General features: G+C 34.2%; 1 long non-coding RNA gene across 1 annotated transcript in view; it reads left to right on the plus strand.

Annotated features, from left to right (window-relative positions):
* The first annotated feature begins 1095 nt into the window (after positions 1 to 1095).
* LOC306654915 overlaps positions 1096 to 18403 on the plus strand; it is a 74883-nt gene continuing 57575 nt past the window's right edge. The window contains exon 1 of the long non-coding RNA XR_013762127.1: positions 1096 to 5809. This is a non-coding gene — a long non-coding RNA (uncharacterized lncRNA). The remainder of the gene's footprint in view (positions 5810 to 18403) is intronic.

The raw sequence follows: 18403 nt of genomic DNA on the forward strand, positions 1-18403 counted from the left end.
ACTAAACTACATTTGATTAGCATATTTGAAGTAACTCCCACTTGTCAATACTCTGATAAAACCTGCCTTTTCTAACAATATAGCTTGGGTTTTTGCTGTATCATTAAAAGAAATTCTCCCTCCCTGCTCCATGATCACTCTAATGCATTGAGAACTGTCTACCACATAGTATATATTATTAGAGTACGCCTTTCATAGTTTCAAAGAATTGCTAATCTCTAGTCCTATTTAATAGAAATAATGCAAGCCAAATATATAATTTAAAGTTTTCTAGTGGCCACATTTTTTAAAAAGAAATAGGCAAAGATAATTTTCATGGTGCATTTTTTTTAATCTTACACAAAATGTTATCGTTGCAACATGCGATCAATATGAACAATTATCTAAATGCTTTACATTTTTTTTGCTAAGTCTTCAAAATCTTGTGTATATTTTCTAATTACAGCACATCTTAGTCCACTAAGCTACATCTTAACTACTAAGTAGCTACATGTAGTTACTAAGAGCACAGTCCTAGAACATGTAATTTCTACTATAAGATGCAATAAGACATCATTTTGCAGGTACTATGGAGGGTTATGGTGAGACGAAAACAGCAAAATCAAGTTGCCCTCTGAAGACTGAGTACTCATTTTTTGTCTCATGAGATTATAAACCTTTGTCTTAATAAAATTACATATTTCTGTATTTATAGACCTTCATGTCACACAATAGTGTTAAATTTGTAGTTGTTTAATTCTCAGAACAGTCAATAAAATCAAATGTATTTTGGAAATCTAAGAGTTCACAAATATACCTTGTGGTTTAAGACCTGAGGACAAAAAAAATGTTATCCTTCCTTGGAGAGATGCTTTGTTGTTGTTGTTTTATTTAATTATACATGACAGCAGAATGCATTTCAATTCATTGTACACAAATGAAGTACAACTTTTCATTTCTCTGTACATGGTGTAAGTCACACCATTCGTGCAATCATATATGTACATAGAATAATGATGTCCATCTCATTCCATTATCTTTCCCACCCCTACACCCTCCCCTCATTCCTCTCTGCCCAATCCAAAGTTCCTCCATTCTTCCCTTACCCCTACCCCCACCCCATTATGTGTCAGCATCCACTTATCAGAGAAAACATTTGGCCTTTGGTTTTTGGGGATTGGCTTATTTTGCTTAGCATGATATTCTCCAAATCCATCCATTTACCTGCAGATGCCATAATTATATTCTTCTTTAAGGCTGACTAATACTCTATTGTGTATATATACCATAGTTTCTTTATCCATTCATCTGTTGAAGGGTACCGAGGTTGGTTCCACAGTTTAGCTATTGTGAATTGAGCTGTTATAAACATTGATGTGGCTGTATCACTGTAGTATGCTGATTTTAAGTCCTTTGGGAGTGAGCGCTCATTCAGCCCAAGGAGTGGGATAGCTGGGTCAAATGGTGGTTGGAGAGAATATGAGTAATAACACACACACACACACACACACACACACACACACACACACAATATACTAAGAAATTTGTGGCAAGATCATAAAAATCTGTAAGATTAATGATGTAGACTGAATATTTATAGTTTAATAGGAGATTATTGAAAAAGCTTTGCCTTTAATTTAGTTTGTGGTCATGTGAAGTAATTCCTTAACATCTCTAAGCTTTATTTTGTTCTGTAAGATGGAGATAATCATACTTTTTCCTTAATATAGTTTCGATTATGAAATGAGATGAATGGAAACTAAAGGGATATTTTACTTATCTTTATGTCCCTAGGACTTAATATAAGGCCTGACATATGGAAACTACATAAATACTGAATTCAAAAGCTGACTATGTGTAAAAGAATTTTCTAAGCTAAAAAAGCAACCAGTGAAAGCTATTATTATGTTTATTGTATTATACTTATTTAAATTTTTTTAAGAATACATTTTATTAATAGCCAACATATTGTATAAGAGATTTTTCTTTTTTAAAAATTTTTAAATTTTATTTGTTCTAATTAGTTGTACATCACAGTAGAGTGCATTTATACATTTTGATAGATCATACATAAATAGAGTGTAATCTCTCATTTTTCTAATTTTACATATTGCGGGATCACATCGGTAATGCAGTCATACATGTTCTTGAGTTCTTGTTTAAATTCTTTACCTTTACTGGAATATAAGAACTCTTTGCATCAAACACCATTATCCTATGTAAATGTATGATTACACAAATGGTATGCCTTTACTCCATGTACAAACAGAGAAACAACATGTATCCCATTTGTTTACAATAAAAATAAATTAAAAAAAGAACTCTTTGATAATTATTTGCCCATGTAATCAATAAATAAGATTGTCTGTCATAGTAGTATTTTTACTTACCGTTAGTATTTTATGTGTCACATCTTGGCTGTAAATAAATGTTTCTGAAAATGTTATATTTATCTTATTTTAAAAGATGTTTAGTACTTAAATGATTTATTTGTTTATTTATTTTTGGTACTAGGGATTGAACCCTGGGGCATATAACCCATATAATGAGCCACATCCTCAGCCCTTTTTATTTTGACACAGGGTCTTACTAAATTGCTTAGGGCCTCACCAAGTTGCTGAGACAGGCCTCAAACTTGTGATCCTACTGTCTCAGCCTTCTGAGTCACTGGGATTACAGGTATGCACCAGTGCACCCAGCATAACACTTAAATGTTTCTACGTCTGTTTAAATGATTAAAATTCTTTTTTTAAATGACTCTACTTCTGTTTAAACAGTTAAAATCTTTTTGTTGGTATTGGGAGATAGACTTGACTGCTTTCATTGTACTCAATCTTTATCAGTTTAAAAATTAGCAGTATTTGAAAGACAAAATGTTGTAGGCAAAGTAGCAATATTTTAATTGACAGAATATAGCTCTAGTAATCAGAAAATCCCAAGTAAAAATAAAATGACTTATTTCTATAATAATGAGAGAAGCTCCATCTTTTTTCTCTGTAAGGTATCAGTACTTCATAAGTGCTTACAGTAAAAGTAAAACAAAATCATAATGCAAGAGCAAATAATGTTCACCCAGAACAGCATTTCAAAGTGATCTTCATGAAAACACTAGCTTTTTCTAGCATCAGCTATGAATTTCTGTAACTGCCCACTCAGTGAGTCATCTGTAGCAATTGAAAATTTGGATATTTCCCATTTGTTAGGTTTTCTTTTTAAAATATAAAATGGTTGCTTTTATAAACTATCCTGAATAAAGTAAGTAAACCTCATATAAAAGCTGTGTGAAAGTATGCTTTATTGTTTCCTGGGAGTGAGTGAGGAACTTAAGGGAAGAGTTGAATGTGTTCAGTGTACTAGGACACCATTAACTAAACCATATACTCTAGGAGTAGTTGGCACAGTTTCCCATTTTTGTGATATTTCCCTTTCTACCTACAACCCAGACCTTTTAATATTTTTCAGTATTTGCGACAGAAAATCAGACTAATCTTTATATTTTTGTTGTCTTCTCTTTTTCCCAACATTTTTTTTAATTGATGCATTATGGTTGTACATACTGATGGGAATTGTTGTTACATACTCATACATGCACACTTTTGTCTTTCTTGACAGTAAATACTAAAAGTGTCAGTATGAGGAAATATAGCACATATTACTAAAAAAGGTATATGCAGTGACAATGTACACCACTTGACGGAATTAAAAGCAAATAAGATGTTGATGGAATAGAATGACTGGCCTCATTTAAAGGAAGAGAAGAGGGAACTTATTTCTTCTTGTTGATTTTGCCTTCCTTGGTCTTCTTTTCTCCCTGATGGTTAGCATTACTGAAAATACTCTGCTTGTTTTGATCCCATTTTGAAGTTCGATGTTTGTCACTGGGCTCAGGCACAAGGGAAAGAGGATTGAAATCTTGTCCTTTTACCTTAATTCTACTGCTTTTGTATCCTGCGTCTGTTCATCCTTAGCAAAGAAAATACTAATAATAGTTGGTTAAAGCAAGTTGCTCCTGATGACTGCTTATTGTAATCTAGTTCTAAATAATATTTATTAGTAGACTTTTTAAACTCTAATCCAAATCAGCAAAACCTCCCTAGGAAAGTAAAACTGGCACCTTTGGTATATACCAAGTCATAACTAATTATAGTGCATGCAATTTGACAGTATGCTCATTATTAATATGTGGTTCTTTCATGTCAGTTTGATGAGAAGTTCAAATAAACAATAATCTATGAAAAATAAAAAAAGACATGTCCTTAAAATTGGGGAATTTATTTGAGCCATGAGCTACAACTTTTGTGTTGAATTTTTTAAGAAAAAAGAAGAAAGGGAATATGATTTTAGTTACATAAGTACTTCTCATACCCGTAACTGTCATATTATGTACATACTAGTATAGATTGACTGTCATGGTGTCTGGTCCTTGGGTATCCAGGAAATTGTTGAGAGAAAAGAATATATTCTTAAGTTTTAGTGCTAATGTTGAGCCACTGGTTAATTTGCCAGTCAGTTGAACTTTTAGGAGGAGTGGAAATGTCGTGTATAGCAAAATTTCTCTCCAAGGAAGAAAAAAAGAGTTGTTCATATATATGATGATGATTTTGGAAGCAGTAGTTTGAGAATATTTTTTGTGAATGTTTAAAACACACTTATTATGAATGAGTTATAAGGTACATATGAAAGCTGGTATCCAGCCTAGTTCCAATGGCTTATGAGTTTTGACAGTATAAGACTTTTTTCTTCTGACCTATTCCTTTTAAAATTAAAAAGAAGCTGGAAGCTGGGCATGGTGGTGCATGCCTGTTAGTCTATTAAAAGGAAGGCTGAGACACAATGATCCCAAGTTTGAGGCCAGCTTCAGCAACTTTGCCAAGACCCTCAGCAATTTAGTGAGACCCTATCTCAAAATAAAAAAGACTGAGGATGTGGCTCAGTGATCGTTAGTTTTAAAAAAAATCTAAATTCATTCCAGCACTTAGAATAGTGCCTGGTATTTAACAGTCTTGTAAGTATTATTGAATCAATGATTCAAATCCCTGCCCAGAAGACTTTGTGAATCTTTAGTGCACAGATCTTGTTTTAGAGCAAGGGATGATATTCTTATTTTGATATAAAACTATGTTGATTCTGTATACTCTAGCACTAGTATCACAGGATTGAACTGCCTCATAATCAGTATCACTTGCAAGGGTTACTAAGATGATTTCTACTGCTAAGCTTACCCAGAGACAAGGAGAGACACTGTAAATGAAGTCTTCTGAGCCTGCGGGCAATTAGGGTATCCAAGATCCCTGTTGACGTTAAACCTAAATCCTGGTGGGTAGAGTAGACCCTTACAGTCCCAGGAAGCCTTTTTAACTTATCCTAGAGAGGCAAAAGTTCTTATCTTTGTGATTGTGGCATCTTGCAAGAAGTTGCTGAAAGTTCCAGGGTACCTATCTACCAGGTCATGTCCCAGGGAAAATCTAGAGACAGTTTATTGTCCTGTTTAAAAGTCAGAGATCTGCAACCAGACTTCATTGTTGGGATCTTGGCACTGCCATTTCCCTTATTTGTAGTCTTCAGCAAATCACTTATTTTTAAGTTACCTCATCTGTAAAATGGAAATAAAATAGTACATTATTAATAGTATCATTTTTTAATTAATGTAGGCAAAGGGCTTAGAAGATAGTAGTATTGTTCAATAATATTAATATTTACTTAGTTGATAAAAATTCATACCTATTTTTCTCATTTCCATTTTAATATGCTTCCCTGAGAAAGATGAGGGGATACAGAGAAGCAGCCAGTACTCTGGGAATTCCATGCAGGCTTACTTGGGACCATGGAGGTATGTTGAGCACATGATGGAACACAGCATCGGCTTCTGATGCCCTCACCCATCACCATGTGTCAGGTGGAAAATAGGTGGAGGGCCTTTGCTCTGGAGAGCTCGAATTATTCCCCAAACAGGCCATATTCAACTTGGCAGTATGATGATTTTTAATCAAAAATTCTAGAATTGGAACTATGAGATGTAACCCTTTCTTCTACCTCCTTCTTGCTTTTGCTTATACTGTTGAGTGAATATGATGCTGTACTTCCCACACAGATACCCAAATAGCTCTGCCTGCTGAAATATTAGGTATCTTACTGTTAGCACATAACTTGTTGCTGTGTTATTGGATGTTTGAAATCCTCACTATTATTTGGGTTTGAATCCTAGATCTGCCAAGCTTCAGTTTTTTCATTTGTTAAATTGGACAAAGGAATCCACTTCCTCGCATGGTTAATAGGATTAATAATGATTACAAAACAGCATGATGCCTTGGCATATAATAAGTCTCAAGTATTATAAAGTTAATATACTTATCTTCATCATCATCAAAATTGTTATCCTGTTTCAAGTCAGTGATGAAATATAAACTACACTAACCCTCATTTCTGCTTGGAACTGTGAGTCTTGTAGCAGTTTCCTGCTTGAAATATATTGTAACCTTCCTATTGCTGTCAAGATTCTACTACCTTCTAGGGTATACAGGATTGCCAGAACACAGTGAACATTGAGATTTGGCTATCCTGGCCTTGTGTTCCAGTTCCTCTCTGCCAAAATGTTGTATGCTAGATTTCCATTACCCACTCTCCTTAAGGCCTCCCTCCTCCAGTAAAACTGAAATGTAATTTATACTCTATTCTTAGATTGAGAACAGAATTACCAAGTACCTTTAGTGCTCTTGCTAGCAAAGTTCTAAACTGGCCTTTAAGCTCATTACTCATAATAGCATACAAAATTTCATGTATAACCATTAGTTACCAAATTACTGTTTATAAGTTATTACAGATTTGTTATGTTTTTTCCTTTAATTTGAAAAACATCCCTGCATAACAGGTATTATAGTATTATCTTCCATTTATGAATGAGGAAATTGAGGGTCAGATAGGTTAAATAACTTGCCTAATATTGCACGCTATTCAGTGATTTACTCCTTGGCTTTTGCCTTAAGATTAAAAAGTTGAATCATGGGCCATAAGTGTAGCTCAGTGATAGAGTGCTTGTCTAGCATGCATGAAACCCTGGGTTTGGACCTAGCACCACAGAAAAATACTAGGCCCAAAATTTTCCTGAAAAACTTATAAATGATATTACTAAATAAAAGGAATAGGCAAAATAAGGTAAACAGGTAGAAAGAAGGTGTGAAGAAGGTTAAATTGACAAGAATGGACCAATTATAAAAAGATGGAAACAGCAGAAAATACCATTCAACACCTTTGATATTGAAAACATTCATAGAAGACCTGTTTGATGGGGCACCCCCACCCCTGGGGTGTGAACTTTCTTAATTTTGAGACTCTGAATTCATTCTGAAACTATATCTAAAAGAGAAGATGAAGAGGATATTAGCAGCGGAAAGAGAAATATAAAAATAGAAATGTTATGTATATTTAACAGAAAACAATAATCAAGGACTGGGATGTAACTCAGTGGCAAAGTGTCTGCCTCCCATTCGCAAAGCCTTGGGTTCAACCCCAATTAAAAAAAAAAAAAAAAAAAAAGACAACCCCCCCCAAAAAAAAAAAATCAAGATGAGGTATTAAGGATATATGTGCTAAGTGGTGGTTTAATTTAGATATAGTTAAAAGAAAGTTAATTGCAAGTATCTTTGATGCAGAGAGAAGATTCAGATAAGCATCCTGGAGTTTGTTACCATAGTATTAAATTATATCTTTCTAGAAATGTGATCCCAGTGTGAAGCTTCCATCTTTTATTTGGAATGTTCAAGCAAGGGGCAAGGAGGCAAACACTAAGTAATTATTTCAACTATCTAAGGAAGCGTTCAGATATGAATTTCATGAGCTACGTGTTAGCATGTCTTATCTGTTACTCTGAAGCTTTAGTTTTTATCCAAGAAGCCCACCTGGGTAATTTAACATTTCACATGTTTAAACCCCAGCAAGAGGCACAAACACTGCACCTTCAATTTACCTATGATCCAGCTGCATATACCTACGATACTTTTAAAATATACCCACTTGCTAACATGCACTTCAACAGGATAAAACTGGCCTTATCTCCATTCTCCATCCACCAGCTGTCCTCTAACTTCTGGGCTTGTTGAGGAGGCCATCACCCACGTAGTTGCTCAGGAACCAAAATATTGAGATCTTTTTTTTTCCTTTACAGTACTGGGGACCTAATTCAGGGCCTCTCACATGGGAGGTAAGCATTCTATCCCCGAGCTATGCCTCTAGCCCCTGAAATAATTTTTGATTTGTTGACCCTTTTATAATCTAGCCAAGTCTGGTAGTTCTTCCTTTGGAATATATTTGCTTCTTTCTCTTCATTACTACTATTTTATTTTTTTCTGTAGAGGAAAAAAAAATTATTGATTGTTTTTTGAGAATTCTCATAAGCCTTCCCAAGTAATTTTTGTAAGACATTTGTCTATGTAGGTCCTTTTCATTTGTTAAATTTACCTATTTAATCTCAGCTTTGCTACTAGATGTTGCACTGGAGAATTTAGTCCTTATGAGAGCCATAGTGCAGATCTTCTAAAAGAAGAGATCATACTCATTAGTCAGGGTTGGCATAACATCAGCTGTTAACAGGTAATAAAATCACTTTCCATATGTGATTGTTTTGAATTTGAGCAACAAATCTATCTGTTTTGCCTTAAACAGAAGGTAAGATATGTTTGAAGATAAATATTTGTAACCTACTATCAGAGTATTCCTACCCTACAAAATTATTTTAGGTGCAAGCTAATTGTGTTTATACCTGGGCATTGAAAACCCATTTTCCGAGAGCGTGGTAAAGCATTTGATAACTCACTATTATAAGTGTGCGTGTGTGTGAAGGAAGGGGGGTTTTATAAATCATATAACTTAAGTGGAAAAGATCATCATAAGGTCATAGTGGCAGGTTTCTTATAGGGTATAGCAGCATGAAAGAGATAATTTCTGATGGAGGTTTATGTTGAGAGCACAGAAACACTTTAGAAGAGCATTAGGAATGTTTCCACATTTATGCCTGCATTTTGTTCAAATTTAACAGGTTTACTATATATTGTTCAAATACATTCTTTAATGTATTTAAAGGAGCTTTGATAAGAGGATCCCTCTCCATCTGCTGATTTCCCATGCACTTCTCTTGTACAGCAACCTATGTATGGCTTTTCATTTGAGGTGGTCTGTAAATGTGGTGCTGAGTTTGCAGTTCAGTAGGAATCTAGACCGAGTGGTATGTGGTGGAAAAGTCGTCTTGCACCTGGACTAACATGATTGATGACTAACCTTGGGACAAGGAGAGAGCTACACTTCTCTCTTGGCTTTATTTTTCACTTTGTAAAATAAGAGAGTTAGACCAAAGACCCTTTTAGCTGTGAAACTGTCTTTCTGTGATGCCACCCAAATCCCTTCTGAGCTATTTTGTTTCATAACCATTTTCTTTTCTCTGATGGATGTGGGCAAAGCCTGCTAATATGTTCTGGGGCCTAGGTAAACTTTTTCCCTCCGTTTGAAGTTAGATGACCTAAACAGGTATTGAACTTACAACAATAGTGTTATTAGGTTTGTGCTTCCAATGGCACTTTAACAATAGAGCAGGGTCATTTCTAAACTAAAAATCTATTAAAATGCAAATGTCGATAAAGAAGGCTGAACGCTTTGTTTTACACAAAACCATTCTTAAGAATACCTCTAATGCTGATTCTAATAATAAGCAAAATGCAATAGTTGAGAGCTTACTTGCTGGAGTTGCACTACCTGGGTCTACATCTGTCTCTGCCATTGCTAGTTTTGTGACCTTGGGCAAGTTATAATAGTAGTCCCAACCCACTAGGTTTTCTGAGGAATATATGTCTGGCCTATAGTTTTGTATGTGTTTAGCTGCTATTATTAATTATTTTTACATTCCAGGGGTCAGACCCTCCTAAGATATCTTATTTACTTGTCATAATAATTCTATGAAAGTAGTTCCATTGTAATCTCATGAAGAGATTGAGTGTCTGAAAAAAAAAAAAAAAGACTCCTTTGCTAGATAGATCTATGTTCTTAACTTTGGAGAGAGAAAATTGTAACATATAATAATTGCAATGATGGTAACAACTTGAGCATCCACATTACTCCCTTTATTCTCAATATTTATTCAATGTCTAAGTATACAACATTTTAATCTGGAATTTAATCCTTGGATTTGTCACTTAAAAATTCAAAAATGGCTTTGCAGTGAAAAAATGTTATCGAAGATGTAATACCAGTTTTTTTTTTTTTATTTACAAAACTTTGAAGTGCATTCATTTTAACCACCTCTAGCCATTTTTTTCCCCACTTGAAAGTCTTTTGGTAGAAACAATGGTACACAAATAGGTTTCTGTAATTACTCAGCCTCTTTATGACAATACTATACTTATTGCTGAGTAACAGTAGGGTGGTGCTGGGTCTAGACATATTACATTTTGAGTCCCAGAAGATTTTTGCTTCACCTAAGTGGTTGAGTCAACTCTACTTGGTTTAGTAATTCAGGAAGCTATCTTATTCATGAGATCCAAGTAGTATAAATATTAAAAAGTTAATTACATATAAGAATCTTTAATTCAGTAGCACTGTCACTATCATAGATAAACAGTGAAGACAATGATAAGGGATGATAATGTTTCTATGAAAATAAAAGCAGTGATTTGAAATATCACAACTATTAAGGGCCACTCTCATAGGTGTTGTTTCCAAAATGGCAAAATTTTGTCCTTGGTGTATGTTTAACAGGTTTTGTTTAATGTATTATTAATTTGTTCAGCTATATGTGCATATTTTTAGCTTTTTTGTATATTTGAAAATGATAAATGGAAAATGCAGTACCATTCAAGGGAGGAAATGCTTAATACTTAAATAGCTACTTGCCAAATCACATTTTGGGTTCAGTTTCTATTTTTAACTGACATACTGCCTTAAGTTTGCCAAAACCTGGTTGCATTTGGAAGGAAAATGGCATTGTTGCTATTTCTTCTGCATGAGAACATGTAAAACAGGTGGCTAGCAGCAGGGGAAGAGTGAAGGTAAAGGACAAAAAATATAGTATGTTGTGAGCTTGTTTTTTTTTGTACTGAATTTCAAGTCTACCTAATATTGCTTTTGTTTATTCTGATCTGTTGAATACCTAATTTATTTTCTACATTTCGTACCCTCCCTCAAGAAGGGAAATTTCATTGAATTACAATTAGTATTGAATTTACTAACATTTTTATTATTGATGTTAATTATTTTGTTAAAATTTTACCTTTTGATTCAAGTTGATTAGGGTTTTTATATGCAATCTGTATTTTACAATGTTTAATTCTAAGTATGTTCCTATAAATGTATAGTTTGATTTTAGAGCTGAAGTAACTGATTGAAGGTGTACCAAGTGGCTTAGAAAATGTTTTAAGGTAGTGAATTTTCACTTAATGAAATTTTGGTCTTAAAAAATAGAAAAGATTAGACTGAGTGTGGTTGCACATGCCTATAATCCCAGCAACTCAAGAGACTGTGGCAGGAGGATTCCAGTTTAAGGTCAGCCTTAGCAACTTAGCAAGGCTCTAAGCAATTTAGGCAGACACTATCTCAAAATAATAAATAAAAAGACCTGGGAATGTGGCTCAGTGGCTAAGAACTTCTGAGTTCAATCTACAGTACAAAAAAAAAAAAAAAAAAAAAAAAAAAAAAAAAAAATTGACCAAAGTCATTTTAAAAGGCAAAAGAAGTGAGTATTTTTTATATTTTATCTTAGATTGCATTTATATGCTTTTATTAGAACCATTGATTTGGTAGTATCCTATTAAGTATTATAAAAATGGTTGTATATGGGACATTTGGGGGCTGTAACTGGCAGTGGTGGTTGTTTTGTTTAAAGCTGCCTTTTGTTTTTCACACTACTTGTATGAGGACACCATGCAACTCCCAATATGATCCCTTGTAGAAGAGTTTTGAACAGTGTTCTGAAAAGTACAATTATCAGATTTTGATATATCCTTTAACAATTATCTAAAAAGATTCACAAAAAATGGAACTGAATATTCAGTGATTATTTTTTCTCAAGGCAGGTTTTCCCTATTACAGTGTGAATAGCATTCTGTATTTAAAATAATATAAACTGATTTCATATTTCAACTTTTTGATCATTTAGAAATTGGCATATGAATGTATTTTCCAAATAAAATAAACATTTAAAGTTTTTTAAAAATTTGTTTTAGCAGCATTATGAATATTCATAAATGTTCATTTTGGGGGCAGATGAATCCATTGGAGTTCTATATGGGAAAAATTTCCTGTATATTTAATATTAGTTGGATTCTCTTTTAAGAAGCTAATACCCACATTCCAAATGTGCTTTAAACTGTAAGGTTAATAGGAAGAATACTTAGCTGTCTTAGATAAAAAAGAAGAAAAATAAGAGAAAAGCAGCTGTGCTATAGGAAGAATATAGAATTGGAAACCAGTGATAATTTTGATGCCTATAAAATGATTGACACTCATTAGTTTTGGAATTGACAACACCCTTTGAGAAGTTTGATAGAGTTTTGTATAAAGGAGGAACCTTTGTTAAACTTGGTGAAGGTTAGGAAAGGATATGTTAGGATCTCAGAGGAAGGATGTTAGAAAGAAAGAACTTGAGCTTAACCTACCAGGCATGTAAAGAAGAAGAGTAATCTGTGAAGAAAAATGTAATGAACTGGAAGGTCTGGGGGTGTGAGATGGTGTTGAATACTGGAGATATGTAGATACTCAGTAGAAATAGCTGGTGAATGAGGGAGTGGAAAGTGGTATGGTAAAGGATGAAGTTGGAAAGGATTATTGGGTTTCAAATATTGAAGACCTTATATTCCAAGGCTATTGGGTCAGAACTTTGCCCTAATAGTGGCAGGGAGATCTTGAAGGAAGCTTGGGTTGTATCCTCTTTGATTTATTAGGTGTGTCTGTTAGCTTTTTTTTTTTTTTTTTTTTTTTTTTTTTTTGGTGGTGCTGGGGATCGAACCCAGGGCCTTGTGCTTGATAGGCAAGCACTCTACCAACTGATCTATCTCCCCAGCCCTGTTAGCCATTTTTGATCCACTAAGAGCAAACAAACTTCTCTGGTTTTTTTTTTTTTGTTATATTAAAAAAATTTTTAAATATATATAAGGCAAAGAATATATGAAGATTATCTTAAAACTCTGACATTAGGAGTTTAAAACTCTTCGCTTTGATTTTGGTTTCATTAACTACTTTTGGCATCTAATCTCATTCAGTCTCTCTTACAGATCAGATAAAATTATGTTCTTAGACCTTTGTTTTTCTCTTGGCCCTTCTTATCAGTGTGGGTAGGGTGCAGGGGTGGAGGTGGGAGTGCCCAGCGAAGGTAGGTAAGCAAGCAAGCTGATTGTCATCAAAGCAGCAATGATAGCTAAATGAGTTCTTAAATTGCTCCTCCTAGGGCATGTTGGGAGAAAATGCCAGGAGAGTGTTATAATTGAAAAGGATGATTTGCTGGTGGTTGAATTTCAGGCATTCTGTAACCTGGGTAGAGGAAGATGAACCTTTATCTCACATGTGAATCTTTAAGACCCCTTTTCGGCTATTGGGCAAAGTAGAAACATAATTACTATACTTGTGCCCACCTGTTTCCAGGATAAACTCATTTGTAATAGAAGATTGTTGGTAATGTCAGATTCAGCTCATCTTTACTATTCTTAAAGCCACTGTGTTATTCTTTATGGACTAATCATCATATCAGGTTGACCTGGATACCCTTGCTTCCATTGTCTCCCAACTGTAGTACTAGAGTATTTTTGTGATATTATCAATCTTCTTAAAACATTGTTTTTTCAACATGTGACTCCCTTTTTGTGGTTCCAAAAAATGTCTGGGAAGTTCTCTGTGACTAAGGGGAGACAGGGAGACTGGGGATGTGCTTGGTAATTTAATTGACCAATAAGGCAAATCATATTATTAATTTGTATTATCTAAAAAAAAACTTTTTAAATTTAGCAACTATCATCCACTTTGAGATTATCTAAGGAAGTCCCTTGTGAAAGACTATGTAATTAGGTAGTTATAGCTTGGTGAAAGTAGCGTACCACAGTTTTTTAGAACACACCTTTCTATCTGCCATTTGTACTAGTATGGGGATGCCTGTCTTTGAGAAAAAAAATTGTTAATTATTTTCTCTTATCTATTGATGGAGGACTATATATGTGATAAACCAATAGAATAAAAAGGGAAGTTGCTTTCAAAATCAGTCGTGTCTTACCTCCCAACATTGTTCTGGTCAGCATCACCATTCAGTGTTCAGAGAGCTGATGTTTTTGCTGAAGTGGTGATTCTAATTGCAGATTTTCAGGTTCACACAGGGCATGACCTAACCATCAATCAGACCTATGAGCTTTCGCTTTCCCAGTCTGTGGCAAGGGCTATTGTGCTGTTGACCAATACTAACTCTCAGGCTATTATTTATTTGGCTTTTTTTTTTTTTTTTTATGAGGAAAAGGGGATGAAAATATTCTTGAAAAGTTAGTATTATTAAAGAATATAACAAAGTGAAACTAGAAAGAAAACAAGACAAAGTGCTGAGGGTTTTTTTTTTTTTTTTTTTTGCTGTTGTTTTTAAACCAAGTGAGGAAATGCAATTATTCAATAAAGATAACTGAGTAATTGTTAAGGAAGAAAAACCTGGCTTTTAGAACTTGAAAAGACGGGCTGGGGGTAAGGGGTATAAATAGTGGTTATCCTAATTAAGGATTGCAAAGTAGCGTTTTGGATAGGATAGAATGAATTCATGGATCTATGAGATTGGTTGAAATAGGTACCATTGAAGTGAAATAGCATTTGGTTTTGTTATCCCCTAGTTAAGTGCTGTTCTAAGTGTAAAAGTTTCCTTTTGTAAGAACTTCTGCCACCTTTCCAAGCTGATTAAACCTGGTTAAGAAGGTTCTAGATCCAGCCAGTCCTCTCAAGGGTCTCTTGGTGTGGTCTAATGTTGATGAGTCCCTGCTTCAGCAGTGAACAGTTCAATCATGGCTCTTGGACACACTTTTACAACATGCCCAGTAAACCCACCTGCCTATGTTGGATGCAGGGAATCTTATCCTAGTATGTCCAGTTTGAGTATGACTTCCCTTCACACGTGCTATTCTTCCCAGAGGGTACAGAATTGTAAGTAGGAGGGTATTTGATAAGTGTTATTTTTGTTAAGTTGTACAAAACTTGGGACATGTATATATTTCTAGATAGTTTCTTCAATTTCCCCTTAATACTTGAAGTGTTTTGCATTTAATTTTCATGGAGGTCTTCAGAAGTGACTCACATTCTTTATGACTTTTAGTTCTGTGGAGAATGCTAATCAGTGACCTCTCCAAAGGACTGCTAGAAAATTGTACTCGTTATAGGAAGATTTATGAACACCCCCAAATTCTTGAGTTTCCATTTTTAAATACATGATGCTCACTACTTTTGTTTCATTGGAGAAATGTTTATATTTCCTCAGGTTTTCAGCATTATTTTAGGTTGCCTTTTTCCTTCTTTCTTGTAACCTAACTGAACAGAGTTAATTCATTACCAATATAACTTGTAATCCCACTGGAGAGGACTGCAGTGCTTTTAGGCAAGTACCATTTAAACTGGTAGAACTCTTTAAAAAAAACAAACCAATTAAAGACAGGCTCAGCTGAGCTACAGTTGTTTCTCACAGACCAAGGAAAAGATGAGGTGGGGAAAGCAGAATCCTTTGACTTTAACAGTCCATCTCAGCAAACATGTTTCTGCTTGACTAAAGACATGCCGATTACCTCTTTTCTGTGAATAGTACGTGAATGAATCAACAGAATTCTTCTTGGTAGTAGAGATTGAGGGTCTTTATGTAGTTTAAGCCAGACTTGGTCTTCAGGATCATTTCATATGCATCTTGATTTATTTGCGTCCAGTTTAGTTTTTGACAGGTTTATTTTCTGGGGCCAGGCAGAATTGGAAATGTAATTATTAAAAGAATTTATTTATTTCACAAGTATGCAATAGTATTGGCATTCCACAAACTACTAAGACATAAAATTTATTGTTATGAGCTTTTAGCGCATAGTAAAGTTAGAAGTGCATTAGTGTCAACAAAGGAAATGACTATCTTATTTTCCATTAACTTTAAAATGTAACAAACTAATTAAATGTGATTTGTAATTGTGTAAAGAATAGCTTAAAATTTCAAAATTCCTGGCAGCTGGACTACTGAATTCCTTACTCTGTAAGAAATAATTAACCTTTACTCATGCCTTACATTGTCCATAGCTGTCAAAGAAAGGTAGATCATCTTTTAATAGTTTGCTAAAGAAATGAGAGCTTTATAAACTCATTATGTGGCTGCTTTTCACAAATGAAATAAGAATTACAAATTATTTGCTTAATTTTTATGGGTTGTACATAGTGTTGCTACAGAATCAGTACATTCCTCAGAAGCTTATTGTTTTAGGAAATATGACAGGCAGACATGTTTTTCTTTTTAAACTCATACCTAAAATAATAGCATATTCAAATTATAGGGTAGGTGTTTGGTGTAGTGGAAGGAAGAGGTCAGTTCGTCTCATCTTGCCCAGCCTAAAAGATATTGTTGTGCTAGGTGGGGGAAGAAAGATAGATACTATGTATAGTGCCCAGAGTTGAACCCAGGGACTTGTGCATGCTAGGTACTTTATCACTGAGCTATATCTCAGCCCCATGTATAGTCTAAGTGTTCAAACTCACTAAGTTTTATGCGTTCAAGTAAAAAGATTTGGGTTGTAAGGTGATTTTTAAATCAGGTGATACAGTAAATATGTGGGAGATTATTCTAGTGTTCACAAACAAAACGAGAGTGGAAATAATGGTTTTTGGAGGCTTTTTTTTTTTTTTTTTAAAATAGGTAGAAAATAACTCATGTAATAAGACCTTTAAGAAAAATTTTGGGTTCTGGGAAGTAACTTAGTGGTAAGCACTTGCTTAGTATGCACAAGGACCTGGGTTCAGTCCCCAGCACTCCAGAACAAAGCAAAATTCTTTGCAAATAGTTTGCAGATGTAGAAGGATTGAAAATATTTCTAGAAAGAGGCTTTTCAGGATAACAGAGGATGTCATTTTTGATATAAGACCCTCACTTAGGAAAGAAGTAGTTTCTTTGGACACGATATGAGAAGGAGATTTCTCCCAGGGCAGGTGAATTCAGAAGGACTGTTTTTGGCAAAGAATGTCAAGAGCAAGTACTACAGGTTGAGTATCCCTTATCCAAAAAGTTTGGGTTCAGAAATATTTTGGGTTTTGGACTTTTTCAAGTTTTGAAATATTTGTATATATTTAATGAGATATCTTGGGGGATGGGACTAAACAGAAATTCATTTACATATCACATATACCTTTTATACAAAGCCTGAAGGTAATTTTATACATTATTTTTTTAAATAACCTTATGCATTTTATTTTTTATGTGGTGTTGATGCACCTGCATTTTGACTAATTTGTCACAAGATATCAGGTGTAGAATTTTCCACTTGGTATCATCACATTGACTTTCAAAAAGTTCAGATTTTAGAACATTTCAAATTTTGACTTTTTTGAATTAGAGATGCTCAACCAATGTGTATTTATGTGAGAAAGATCTTGGAAAGAGGTTAACACTTCCCTTAGTTTTCCCTTTCTTCCCCATTTCATTTTTCATCTTCATTTAGCCAGGTTATTAATTTTTTCATCAAACATTTGTTAGGTGTATCATGATTTTTTTACATTCCAGTTTATTTGTGGTCATTTATTTGGAAGACATTCAAGATGCCAGTAAATTTTCTGTTTTGCTAAGTTTATTAAATGTGTGCACAAAAGTTAGAGGACAGTTATTTTTCAATTATTCTAGTCACACTTTTTTTTTTTAATATTTTGTCCTGAGTGAGCTCTATAACATCTGATTCTCTTTAGTAATTTTGTCATTTAGATCAAAGTGAGTTTAATGAAGATAGAGTTTTGTGACAAAGCCTTTAAGCTAACTAACAGCATCTTTGATTTTCCACATCAGAGTCAAAAATACAAGTACTAAGTTATATTGTTTTCCTTAGATATTCAGATGGTCACATCCATAGCCTTCACCCATGTGGAACAGCTAATATACCATGGAACTTCAGTGCTAAATTGGCTTGCTTTAATTCTGTTGAGACCATCTTGACAGTCATTGGGTCAAGAGGCCAGCACAGGGGCTGTGAAGTTGTTCAGAGTAAGTTTGAATCTTTACTCTGCCACTTACTAGTTGACCTTGGCAAGGTTATTTGTAGCATCATTTCATCATTATTAAGATAAGGATGATATTTAATATCTGCCTTCTAAGGTGGTTGTGAATATTAACAATCAGGGTAAAGCATCTTATATTCTGTCTGGCAAAGTATATAGATAGTGAGTAAATGAGAGCTTCAGTTATTATTATTTACCTATCCTT

This window comes from Sciurus vulgaris (assembly GCF_902686455.1).
Source record: "Sciurus vulgaris genome assembly, chromosome: 2".
NCBI lineage: Eukaryota > Metazoa > Chordata > Mammalia > Rodentia > Sciuridae > Sciurus > Sciurus vulgaris.